This window comes from Dendrobates tinctorius, unplaced genomic scaffold (assembly GCF_039654945.1).
Source record: "Dendrobates tinctorius isolate UK_male_01 unplaced genomic scaffold, ASM3965494v1 ptg000104l, whole genome shotgun sequence".
Taxonomy (NCBI): Eukaryota; Metazoa; Chordata; class Amphibia; order Anura; family Dendrobatidae; genus Dendrobates; species Dendrobates tinctorius.
This window is the reverse complement of record NW_027361772.1, coordinates 644,470-658,432: the sequence shown is the minus strand read 5'-3', so window position 1 is coordinate 658,432 and position 13,963 is coordinate 644,470. Positions and strand designations below refer to the sequence as shown.

The following is a 13,963-nucleotide window of genomic DNA, read 5'->3' as shown; positions in this document are numbered from 1 at the left end:
CATTTACTGCAGGGTATTCAATCATGTTTGTGTTTTTTTTCTGCTCAGGGGCCAGTGTGAACGTGCGCTTACACGCTCCATACACACCAGTTTGTATCGTTTTTTATGGGGAATCCTGGTGACTAGAGTTGAGCGACTTTGGTCGGATCGGGTTTCGTGAAACCCGAATGAAACAAAATAAGTTTCAGATGAAACTCGTCCGACTAGAGCAAAACAAAGTCGGAGTTTCGTCCGACTTTTATTTCCCATTGACTTGCATTGGGGTCGGGTTTCGGACGAAACTCCGACTTTGTTTTGCTCTAGTCGGACGAGTTTCATCTGAAACTTATTTTGTTTCATTCGGGTTTCACGAAACCCGATCCGACCAAAGTCGCTCAACTCTACTGGTGACATGTTCCCTTTAGGAAGGCTTACATCTATGCAGCTTGTACAAGTGAACTTCACTGTCTCAAAAGTGGTTTACCTGTCTAAGGCTAGTTTCACACTAGCGTATCTACACGCAGCGCACGGCGCCGCTAAGCCCCGCCCTCTCCGGTCATCTCCTCCTACTATCGCACATCGCTGCATGCGATCTGCGCACCCTATCTTTAGCATAGGGTGCGCAGACCGTGCGCTAGTAGGATTTTGCGTGCGCTGCGCCCTCTGGACGGTGCGCCGAACGCACCATGTCGCATTTTGGTGCGCTCGGCGCACCGTCAAGAGCGCAGCGCCCGCAAAATCCTACTAGCGCACAGTCTGTGCACCCTATGCTAAATATAAGGTGCGTAGGTCGCATGCAGCGATGAGCGATAGTAGGAGATGACCGGAGGGGGCGCCGTGCGCTGCGTGTAGATACGCTAGTGTGAAACTAGCCTAACCCAGTTATTACAGTACCGTCCATGTGTTACACAGTTGCATCATGGGCTTGTCCATGCATGAAATAAAAGGCTATATTACAACATAGGAGACTTAGAGCAATGTTTTATTTACATTCAGAACCAATTTAAGAGGAACAAATTAAGATTTCCCACAGAAATCTCAGACTTTTACTTACAGAAATATTGGCTATATAACATTCTTACATATAGAAACGTGCTTTTTTTTGCATTGAAAACTTTTGCTTGTTTCATGTAATGCATTTCTTATGTATTGTACAACTGTAATATGCTATTGGTGCATGCGGGCAGGACTGATGGGTCTGTGGCTCGGCCCCCAGGGCCTGCTTCCGGTGTCTAGGACCAGATATCATAATACCAGCCTTGAATAGTGAAGGAAACGGCAGCCAACCCTGAGAGACATCCAAGGTGGGAACGCCCCGTCATGCCAAAGGGAGTCTGCTAGATCCAGGCGTAGTAGACCAGCACTGATGGGTTTGTGGACGCCAAGAGGGGGTTGGGCCTGAAGGAAGGTTTCTTTTCCTGGCGGGTAGGAGAGTTGTCCTGTTGGCTGCTTTTTTGGACTGAACATTTCCGAAACAACCACAAATGGACTGTGCACCTCTTGGGAAGCAGGAGTTTAGCCTTCTGTTGCAGAAGAAAAGTACTCTTACCCTGATAGGTAGAGGGCAGGAAGCACTAGAAAGTTGGCGTGCATGATTGTTCAGGGTGCTGGCGGTGTGGCCCGGCCACCAGAGGCTAGATGAGAGCCTGGATTTTTTTGTTTTTTTAAGAGTAGGGCCACAGGAGCCTTTGTGAAACGTGGAGGCCGCATGAATAGGAAGGTTTCCCCAGGAGATGTTCATCTTGCTCAGGGGAAAACTAGGACATATTTGTCTTGTCCCTTCATTTTTTTTTTAATGAAGCCCCCTCACTGCCTGGTAGGATATACCTGTCCTGAAGATTTCAAAGCCTAACCTTTACATAGACTTTCGGACGACTGGCAGGTAACGGGATTTGTCTTCCCTCCCTACTCTATCTGGCTCTGGGGGGGCGAGAGGGTAGGGGATTAGTGGCAAGGACTGTCCACCGGAAAACCGCAAACACTCTTGATGTGTTAGGGCCCTGCCTCGTAGATCACAGATGATATGGTAGTGACAATTCTAGGTGGGAGATCAGAGTGATAACTCCACTCTGTCGCCCTTAAAAGCCATATCTGAAAGAAAAAGGGAAATCATTAACAAAAAGAATCAAGACCTAAGGCAGAAACCAGCCTGGGTGGTCAGGACCCATGTCTGCCTCCTACTGACACTAAGCTAAAACGGATTAGCTTCATGTCAGTTGGTGTACCCTCCTAGCATAAGCAGCATACAACCATAGTTTTTTGTGTGCCCCAATGAAGCATTAACCACCCCGCACACCAACCAGAGGGCCACACAGGGTAACCCCCCTGTCCAATCATAAACCTCCACCTCACACTAATCAGTGGACCCCACAGGATAAACACATCAAAGCCCAAATGCCCCCTTCCCCCAAGCGTAAATCCCCATCATGCACCCTCCACCCCAAAGCAAAATCCCCCAACGGATGCCACCCCAGCTTAAACCCCCCATTGGACGCCCCTCCCCCACAGCGTAAGCCCCCATCGGACGTCCACACGCCCCCCCCACCAGCATAAGCCCCCATCGGACGTCCACACGCCCCCATCGGACGTCCACACCCCCCCCCCAAGCATAAGCCCCCATCGGACGTCCACACGCCCCCCCCAAGCATAAGCCCCCATCGGACGTCCACACGCCCCCCCACCAAGCATAAGCCCCCATCGGACGTCCACACGCCCCCCCCCAAGCATAAGCCCCCATCGGACGTCCACGCGCCCCCCCCCCCAAGCATAAGCCCCCATCGGACGTCCACGCGCCCCCCCCCAAGCATAAGCCCCCATCGGACGTCCACGCGCCCCCCCCCCAAGCATAAGCCCCCATCGGACGTCCACGCGCCCCCCCCAAGCATAAGCCCCCATCGGACGTCCACGCGCCCCCCAAGCATAAGCCCCCATCGGACGTCCACACGCCCCCCAAGCATAAGCCCCCATCGGACGTCCACACGCCCCCCAAGCATAAGGCCCCATCGGACGTCCACACGCCCCCAAGCATAAGCCCCCATTGGACGTCCACCCCGGCATAAACCCCCATCGGACGTCCACCCCCCAGCATAAACCCTCATCGGACGTCAACTCCCCCTTAAGCCTAAGCCCCTATCGGACATCCACCCCCCTTAAGCATAAGCCCCTATTGGATGCCATTACAAACATAAAACTGTCATTGGACATCCACCCCCCGCATAAAACCTCATCAGACGTCCACCCCTGACCCCTCCCCAGCATAAACCTCACCGGACGTCCACCCCCCCCCCCCCCTTAAGCATAAACCCCCACCGGACATCCACCCCATCCCAGAATAAGTCCCATCGGATGTCCACCCCCCCCCATGGCACCTCTTCCCCAAACAAAAAGCCCTACCAGTCGAGCGCCTACCCCAAAATCAATCCCCCCCTTTCAAGTCACAACAGATGCAGACAGGCCCCGTTGCCAAAGCATCAAGTCCCCAAGACACTCAGACACCACAATTGTGCATTAAATCCCCCCTGTCCCAAGATCCCAGCCAGACCAGGAGGAGTTAATGTACGCTTGTGGGGGTCCTACTGTGGATAATGCACGCTCGTGGGGTCTGGTTGGGCTTCTGGGGGTTGATTAACGCATGCTTGTGGGGTCTGGTAGGGCCCCGGGGGAGGGTAAATGCACGCTTGAGAGGTCTGGTTGGGCCCTGCATTAGACCCCCAAGGAGCCCACCAGACCACAAAAGCATGCATTAACCCCCTCCCCATAAGCCCAACCAGACACACAAGCGTGCATTAAACCCTCTGCGCTTGTGGGATCTGGTGGGCTTCTGCAGGGTCCACCCAGACCCCGCAAACGTGCATTAACCCCCCCCGAGGCCCAACTAGACCCCAAAAGCATACAATAACCCCCCCTGGAGCCCAACCAAACCACAAAAACGTGCACTAATCCCCTCCACAGTGAGAACCCCACCCAGACCCCACAAGCATGCATTAATCCCACCAGAAACCCAAACAGGACCCACAAGTGTACATTAACCACCCCTGGGATCCAACCAGAACTCATAAGCGTGCATTAATCCCCCGGGAGCCCAACCAGACCTCACAAATGTGCATTAACCCCCCCCCCCTCCACCGGGACCCAAACAGAACCCACAAGCGCGCATTAACCCCCCCGGGACTACCCGACCCTGCAAGCGTGTGCATTAACCCCCCAGACCCAACCAAACACGGCAAGCGTGCATTAACCCCCCCCGGGACCCAACAAGACACGGCAAGCGTGCATTAACCCTCCCCGGGACCCAACCAGACACGGCAAGCGTGCATTAACCCTCCTGGGAGCCCAACCAGACACCACAAGCATGCATTAGTATCCCCCGAAGTACAACCAGACACCCCAAGCGTGCATCATCAACCCCCCTCTCCCGGGACTACCAGACACCCCAAGCGTGCATCATCAACCCCCCTCTCCCGGGACTACCAGACACCCCAAGCGTGCATCATCAACCCCCCTCTCCCGGGACTACCAGACACCCCAAGCGTGCATCATCAACCCCCTCTCCCGGGACTACCAGGCATCACAAGCGTGCATCATCAACCCCCCTCTCCCGGGACTACCAAGCATCACAAGCGTGCATCATCAACCCCCCTCTCCCGGGACTACCAGGCATCACAAGCGTGCATCATCATCCCCCCTCTCCCGGGACTACCAGACATCACAAGCGTGCATCATCATCCCCCCTCTCCCGGGACTACCAGACATCACAAGCGTGCATTAACCCCCCTCTCCCGGGACTACCAGACATCACAAGCGTGCATTAACCCCCCCGGTACCCAGCCAGACCCAGGGAGCGTGCATTAAAACCCCCCCGGAGACCCAACCAGATCCCGCAGACGTGCATTAACCCCCCCGTCCTAAACAGACCCCACAAGCCAGCCTTAACGCCCCTGGGAGCCCAAGCAGACCCCACAAGTGTGCATTAACCCCCACCCCCCTGACCCAACCAGACCCCACAAGCATGCATTAGCACCCCCCAAGTACAACCAGACCCCACAAGCGTGCATTAACCCCCCCATCCCCCAACCAGACCCCACAAGCGTGCATTAACCCCCCCCCCGCAACCAGACCCCACAAGCATGCATTAACCCCCCCCGGACCCCACCAGACCCGTAAGCGTGCATTAACCCCCTGCCCCAAACAGACCCCACAAGAACGCATTACTACCCCCCCGAAGTACAACCAGACCCCACAAGCGTGCATTAACCCCTCCACCCCCCTGCCCCAAACAGACCCCACAAGCATGCATTAGTACCCCCCCCCCCCCCGGACCCAAATAGACCCTGCAAGCATGCATTAACCCCCCTGGGAGCCCAAGCAGACCCCACAAGCAAGCATTAACCCCTCCGGACCCTAAACAGACCCCGTAAGCGTGCATTAACCCCTACCCAAAGACCCCACAAGCGTGCATTAACCCCCCCAAACGAAATAGACCCCGTAAGCATGCATTAACCCCCCCGGACCCAACCAGACCCCACCAGCGTGCATTAATCCCCCCTCCCCTCCGGGAGCCCAACAGCTCCCAGATAAGCACCCAAATCCCACTAGTTAGCCCCAAGTATCAGCCCCATCAACCAAACATCTAAGAAGACGGCAACCTGTTACTCACCAAACCCTCCTGCCTGTCACTGACGCCGCCGACCTCACGCCACACTGCTCACAGACGCGGGCACCAGAGAGACAGCTGAGACAGTGTGTAACAGAGGCTTCTCTCCCTGCAGCAGACGGCAGAACACGCCCCCCGGTATGACACGCCCCCAGAAATGACATCACACCTGGAAGGAGCCCATACAGTCTAGCAGCTACCATGGGAGCACTGCTGCACGCGCCGGACTGAGGAGGTCCCGCCCCTTCAGATGACGTCATGATATCAACAAATCACTCCTCCCCCCACAAGAATTCAACTCCAAACTAGACGCTACCCTGCTGTGCTGGTTGTCATGGTGCTGGATTAGGGAAGTTTTTGTGGGGTCAAGAGGGGTTTACAGGGTGGATGTAGCAGAGCTGTGTGTACGAGGTGTACGGAGCGGAACCGCATGTGTACGAGGTGTACGGAGCGGAACCGCGTGTGTACGAGGTGTACAGAGCGGAACCGCGTGTGTACGAGGTGTACGGAGCGGAGCCGCGTGTGTACGAGGTGTACGGAGCGGAGCCGCGTGTGTACGAGGTGTACAGAGCGGAACCGCGTGTGTACGAGGTGTACGGAGCGGAGCCGCGTGTGTACGAGGTGTACGGAGCGGAGCCGCGTGTGTACGAGGTGTACGGAGCGGAACCGCGTGTGTACGAGGTGTATCGAGCGGAACCGCGTGTGTACGAAGCGGAGCCGCGTGTGTACGAGGTGTACGGAGCGGAGCCGCGTGTGTACGAGGTGTACGGAGCGGAACCGCATGTGTACGAGGTGTACGGAGCGGAACCGCGTGTGTACGAGGTGTACAGAGCGGAACCGCGTGTGTACGAGGTGTACGGAGCGGAGCCGCGTGTGTACGAGGTGTACGGAGCGGAGCCGCGTGTGTACGAGGTGTACGGAGCGGAACCGCGTGTGTACGAGGTGTATCGAGCGGAACCGCGTGTGTACGAAGCGGAGCCGCGTGTGTACGAGGTGTACGGAGCGGAGCCGCGTGTGTACGAGGTGTACGGAGCAGAACCGCGTGTGTACGCGGTGTACGGAGCGGAGCCGCATGTGTACCAGGTGTACAGAGCGGAGCCGCGTGTGTACAAGGTGTATGGTGCGGAACCGCGTGTGTACGAAGCGGAGCCGCGTGTGTACGAGGTGTACGGAGCGGAGCCGCCTGTGTACGAGGTGTACGAAGCGGAGCTGTGTGAACGAGATGTGTGGAGTGGGGGAGAGCCGGGAGTGTACTGGGTGTGCGGAGCGGAGCCGTGTGTGTGCGAGGTGTACGGAGTGGAGCAGAGCCGGGTGTGTATGAGATGTACGGAGCAGAGGTGTGTACAAGGTGTATGGAATGGAGCCCTGTGTGTACAAAGTGTACGGATCTGAGCCTTGTGTTTACGGAGCGGAACAGATCTGGGTGTGTACGGAATGAAGCCACGTGTGTGCGGGGTTTACTGAGCGGAGCCGTGTGTGTGCGAGGTGTACGGAGTGGAGCAGAGCCGGGTGTGTACGGAATGAAGCCGCGTGTGTGCGGGGTTTACGGAGCGGAGTGGAGCTGCGTGTGTATGGAGCGGAGCTGCGTGTGTACGAGGTGTATGGAGCAAAGCCGCATGTGTACAAGGTTTACGGAGTGGAGCCATGTGTATACAAGGTGTACAGAGCGTGGCCGCGTGTGTACAAGGCGTACGGAGCAGAGTCGCGTGTGTACGAGGTGTACAGAGCGGAACCGCGTGTGTACAAGGTGTACGGAGCGGAGCTGTGTGTACGAGGTGTACGGAGCGGAACGGCATGTGTACGAGGTGTACGGAGCGGAACCGCGTGTGTACGAGGTGTACGGAGCGGAGCCGCATGTGTACGAGGTGTACGGAGCGGAACCGCGTGTGCACGAGGTGTACGGAGCGGAGCCGCGTGTGTACGAGGTGTACGGAGCGGAGCCGCGTGTGTACGAGGTGTACGGAGCGGAACCGCATGTGTACGAGGTGTACGGAGCGGAACCGCGTGTGTACGAGGTGTATGGAGCGGAACCGCGTGTGTACGAAGCGGAGCCGCGTGTGTACGAGTTGTACGGAGCGGAGCCGCGTGTGTACGAGGTGTACGGAGCGGAACCGCGTTTGTACGCGGTGTACGGAGCGGAGCCGCATGTGTACCAGGTGTACAGAGCGGAGCCGCGTGTGTACAAGGTGTATGGTGCGGAACCGCGTGTGTACGAAGCGGAGCCGCGTGTGTACGAGGTGTACGGAGCGGAGCCGCGTGTGTACGAGGTGTACGGAGCGGAACCGCGTGTGTACGCGGTGTACGGAGCGGAGCCGCATGTGTACGAGGTGTACGGAGCGGAGCCGCCTGTGTACGAGGTGTACGAAGCGGAGCTGTGTGAACGAGATGTGTGGAGTGGGGGAGAGCCGGGTGTGTACTGGGTGTGCGGAGCGGAGCCGTGTGTGTGCGAGGTGTACGGAGTGGAGCAGAGCCGGGTGTGTATGAGATGTACGGAGCAGAGGTGTGTACAAGGTCTACAGAGCGGAGCCGTGTGTGTACAAGGTGTATGGAATGGAGCCCTGTGTGTACAAAGTGTACGGATCTGAGCCTTGTGTTTACGGAGCGGAACAGATCTGGGTGTGTACGGAATGAAGCCACGTGTGTGCGGGGTTTACTGAGCGGAGCCGTGTGTGTGCGAGGTGTACGGAGTGGAGCAGAGCCGGGTGTGTACGGAATGAAGCCGCGTGTGTGCGGGGTTTACGGAGCGGAGTGGAGCTGCGTGTGTATGGAGCGGAGCTGCGTGTGTACGAGGTGTATGGAGCAAAGCCGCATGTGTACAAGGTTTACGGAGTGGAGCCATGTGTATACAAGGTGTACAGAGCGTGGCCGCGTGTGTACAAGGCGTACGGAGCAGAGTCGCGTGTGTACGAGGTGTACAGAGCGGAACCGCGTGTGTACAAGGTGTACGGAGCGGAGCTGTGTGTACGAGGTGTACGGAGCGGAACCGCATGTGTACGAGGTGTACGGAGCGGAACCGCGTGTGTACGAGGTGTACGGAGCGGAGCCGCGTGTGTACGAGGTGTACGGAGCGGAACCGCGTGTGCACGAGGTGTACGGAGCGGAGCCGCGTGTGTACGAGGTGTACGGAGCGGAGCCGCGTGTGTACGAGGTGTACGGAGCGGAACCGCGTGTGTACGAGGTGTACGGAGCGGAACCGCGTGTGTACGAGGTGTATGGAGCGGAACCGCGTGTGTACGAAGCGGAGCCGCGTGTGTACGAGTTGTACGGAGCGGAGCCGCGTGTGTACGAGGTGTACGGAGCGGAACCGCGTGTGTACGCGGTGTACGGAGCGGAGCCGCATGTGTACCAGGTGTACAGAGCGGAGCCGCGTGTGTACAAGGTGTATGGTGCGGAACCGCGTGTGTACGAAGCGGAGCCGCGTGTGTACGAGGTGTACGGAGCGGAGCCGCGTGTGTACGAGGTGTACGGAGCGGAACCGCGTGTGTACGCGGTGTACGGAGCGGAGCCGCATGTGTACGAGGTGTACGGAGCGGAGCCGCCTGTGTACGAGGTGTACGAAGCGGAGCTGTGTGAACGAGATGTGTGGAGTGGGGGAGAGCCGGGTGTGTACTGGGTGTGCGGAGCGGAGCCGTGTGTGTGCGAGGTGTACGGAGTGGAGCAGAGCCGGGTGTGTATGAGATGTACGGAGCAGAGGTGTGTACAAGGTCTACAGAGCGGAGCCGTGTGTGTACAAGGTGTATGGAATGGAGCCCTGTGTGTACAAAGTGTACGGATCTGAGCCTTGTGTTTACGGAGCGGAACAGATCTGGGTGTGTACGGAATGAAGCCACGTGTGTGCGGGGTTTACTGAGCGGAGCCGTGTGTGTGCGAGGTGTACGGAGTGGAGCAGAGCCGGGTGTGTACGGAATGAAGCCGCGTGTGTGCGGGGTTTACGGAGCGGAGTGGAGCTGCGTGTGTATGGAGCGGAGCTGCGTGTGTACGAGGTGTATGGAGCAAAGCCGCATGTGTACAAGGTTTACGGAGTGGAGCCATGTGTATACAAGGTGTACAGAGCGTGGCCGCGTGTGTACAAGGCGTACGGAGCAGAGTCGCATGTGTACGAGTTTTACAGAGCGGAGCCATGTGTGTACTGACTTGAGCCATGTGTTCGCGAGGTGTACTGAGCGGAGCCGGGTGTGTACGAGGCATACAAAGCTGAACGTGTGTGTATGAGGCGTGCGGAGCCATGCGTGTACAAGGTGTATGGTGGGGAGCATTCATACCTCCCAACCCTCCCGTATCCAATGGGACAGTCCCGATTTTGAGAGAGACTGCCCCAGCTGGGAGCTTACTTTTCCCGTGGACATAGGAGTACACGGCAGAGCCCCGTGCAGCACTTTAAAACTCGCACGTGACCTTCTACCGGAAGTGACGTGCTAGAAGATGACCGGAAATGAGGTAATTTCGGGAAGAGATTGTGACGGAACCATGGAGGCACTTCAGAGAATGCTTCAGATCACCATGTCCTCCTCCGACAGCGCGGACAGCGGGATTGCCTTGGAATCGGGGATGCCGGCCATGTGAGTGGATCATGATATGTCTTGCACCAGGAGACTCAGGTGGGCACTACAATGGGAGCCGGGCTGCTATAGTATCTTTATAGAATATTTCTTTATCTCTCTGTTTCTTTCTATCTCTGTTCTTTCCTTCTTTCTCTCTCTAATCTTTCTTTCTCTCTCTCTCTCTCTGTTCTTTCTTTCTTTTCCTCAGTACCAGCCACTCTGCCCAAAATGGCTGATGTATATACAGTGTACACTGTAAATACATCAGCCTTGAGTCAGCACCTATCTGTACGTAAGCCTCAGCACCAGTATATACATCAGCACCTGTATAATACACAGGTGCTCGGGCTGATGTATATACAGGTGCTGGCAGGGGTGATGTATATACTGGTGCTGACTTGAGGCTGATGTATATATGGGCTATGTGTATATACATCTCTGATCAGCCTCTAGTCAGCACCTGTATATACATCAGCCCCAACACCTGTATATACATCAGCCCCAGCACCGGTATATACATCCGCCCCCGCACCATATATACACCAGCCCCATACAGTGGCGGATTAAGTGGACTATGGGCCCGGGGCTGTTCATAAAACCTGGGCCCCTGTACCCCACTTCCCAGGAAAACATTTTCTGTTAAAATTTTGTGGCTCTTCTCACAAAAACACTGCATATGCTGATTTTTAGGTATACAAATTGTAACATTTATTAGACCATAAAAACAAAGAAAAATTACTTTTTTCTCACAAGAAATTGTATGATGGGTAAGCACTTTAGCACGGGATAACGGGGTTGTTCCTCAAATAAATTTCTTACGTTTCTAAAATATTTTGGACTTTCACTCCATTTTTTTGTGTTAACATATAAGTTACACTTAGGCTGTGTGCACACGCTACGGATTAGGTGCGGATTGCTCTGCGGTTTTGCCCTGCGGTTTTTCATCTCCTCAATAGAGGAGATGGCAAACCGCAGGAGAATCCGGAGAAAGAAATGACATGTCAAAAACCGCTGCAGAACCGCAGCAAAATCCGCAGTGTGTGCACACAGCCTTACACAGGCTGCCTGCGACTGCCTGGCTGCTGTGAGTGTGAGTGACTCTGTGTGACACTGAGGAAGGAAGCCGCCCGCAGGGAGAGCTCAGCAGCTGACTGAGCATGGAGGGAGGCTGGTGAGAGGCAGAGCATCCTCCTCCCAAATGGTGAGTGATCTGTCACCCACCTGCGCTAGCCGCTGCCAAAATCTCCTGCTAATACTCAGTCCTCTTCTCTCCTCACTGTGCCTCGGCCGGCCGCCTCCACGCTTCTCTCCCGAGTCCCACAGCACAGAGAGGAGGAATTTCTGCTCCTGCCGTGCTGCGCCGCCCCCACACACGTGCCGCCTGGGGCGGCCCGCCCCCCCGCAACCCCCTTCCTACGCCACTGGGCGGCGGCGGCTCACACAGATGCCGACCGGATTGGCCCCTGCCCTGGGCCCCCAAAAAACCTTGGGCCCGGGGCGACCGCCCCATCCGCCCCTATTAAGATCCGCCACTGGCCCCATATATACACCAGCCCCAGCACCTGTATATACACATCAGCCCCAGCACCCATATATACACCAGCCCCAGCACCTGTATATACACCAGCCCCAGCACCTGTATATACACATCAGCCTCAGCACCCATATATACACATCAGCCCCAGCACCCATATATACACCAGCCGCAGCACCTGTATATACACCAGCCCCAGCACCTGTATATACACATCAGCCTCAGCACCCGTATATACACCAGCCCCAGCACCCGTATATACAGATGTATATACAGTAGTCTCAATGTGATATATATTCAGCAGTATGTAACATAATATAGTATAATACTGTCAATTATAATGTAGAGTTGTGTGTATATAGTCTAGAGCTGTTCATATAGTATGTTGCTGTGTATATAGTATATAGTGTGGAATCCTCACTATATACACTGGCCCATCCTTACACTATACAGTATATACACAGCTCCATTCTATATTCCTTACTACAGTATATAATGTAGAGCTGTGTATATTGTGTATACTCCTCCTGTCCTGTATACGTGGTGTAAATATAAGTATCTGCTCTAAGTGTGTGTATCTATGAAAATAAAAAGCGCTCCGATGAATTGTGGAAAGTGGCGGACTCTTTATTATGCTATGTGACAAAGTTTTGGATCTATGAGGCCGGTTTCACATTCGTGCTTTTGAGTGCAGCGACGGCCTGCGCACGGCCGCCGCTAAGCCCCGCCCCCTGCCCCGCCTCCACCGGTATCTCCGCCTCCGGGCGCATGACGTTGCATGCGTCATGCGTCCCCTATCTTCATCACAGAGGGCGCAGGCCGTGCGCAGTCTGCGCACAGTCTGCGTTTGGTGGCGCATGCGTCCTTTTGACGGTGCGCCAAGCAGCGCCAAACGCAACCTGTTGCATTTTGGTTGTGCTCGGCGCACCGTCAAAAGGACGCATGCGCCGCCAAACGCAGACTGTGCGCAGACTGCGCACGGCCTGCGCCCTCTGTGATGAAGATAGGGGACGCATGACGCATGCAACGTCATGCGCCCGGAGGCGGAGATACAGCTGGAGGCGGGGCAGGGGGCGGGGCTTAGCGGCGGCCGTGCGCAGGCTGTCGCTGCGCTCAAAAGCGCGAATGTGAAACCGGCCTAACAGATCATTTCTCTGCTATGGAATTGAAATATTACCACATGGGCTAATAAAGAGTCCTCCACTTTTCTCTTATTTAATAATTTAATCGGTCTGCTGATTATTTTCTTTTTATAAATGCCTTTGATTTAAGGATGTGTGTCCTAAAAGCATTTCACCCACTGCTTAATATTTGGTGGTGCTCAATTATGACACATATCAAGGATGACATCACCACCCGGCAAAAGCTTGCAAGTGCTGTCGGGGACTTGGCATGCTATGGGGCTCGTAAGTAGTGGGGCTCCGGTGCCAGCGCCGACACAGTTGAAAACAATGATGAGTGAGGGAGCCATCTGCTGATGCTCCCTCTCTCATCATTCCCCCTCTACGTCTGAGCTCTGTGACGTCTTAGTGCAGAGGGTTCAATGACATCACTACAGCGAATTGTCTGTGCCAAGTAGTGCAGAGGATCAGAATACAATGAGGAGACCAGAGCAGTGGGGACAGGGAGAAGTATTATATGGGGCCCATTATTATACTGTATGAAGTAATATATGGGGTCCATTATACTGTATGAAGTATTATATGGTGCCCATTATATTGTATGAAGTAATATATGGGGTCCATTATACTGTATAAAGTAATATATGGGGAACATTATACTGTTTGAAGTAATATACAGTATGGGGGCCCATTATACTGTAAGGACCATTATATGGGGCCCATAAAACTGTATGCAGTAATGTTTGGGGCCCATAATAGTGTATGGAGCATTATATGGGCTCATTTTACCGTATGAATATATGGGGCCATAATACTGTATGGAGCATAATGTGTATGGAGGACTATGTGATGCCCATAATACTGTATGTAGGACTATGCTGTGCGCATAATACTATGAAGGACTATTTTGTGCCCATAATACTGTATGGAGGACTATGTGGTGCCCATAATACTCTATGGAGGACTATATCGTACCCATGAAACTGTATGGAGGTCTATGAGGTGCCTATAATACTATATGGAGGACTATGTGGGGCCCATAATACTGTATGGAGGACTATATGGTGCCTATAATACTCTATAGAGGACTATATGGTGCCCATAATACTGTAAAGAGGACTATGTGGCACCAATA

The 13,963-nt window shown here is 54.8% G+C and overlaps 1 long non-coding RNA gene across 1 annotated transcript; it reads right to left on the bottom strand.

Annotated features, from left to right (window-relative positions):
* Positions 1-943: 943 nt before the first annotated feature.
* LOC141100247 (uncharacterized) lies at positions 944-5,751 on the bottom strand. The gene is made up of 2 exons (XR_012234660.1): positions 5,636-5,751; positions 944-2,070 (listed from the first exon to the last, which is right to left on the bottom strand). It is a non-coding gene; the product is annotated as an uncharacterized lncRNA (long non-coding RNA).
* Positions 5,752-13,963: the final 8,212 nt, after the last annotated feature.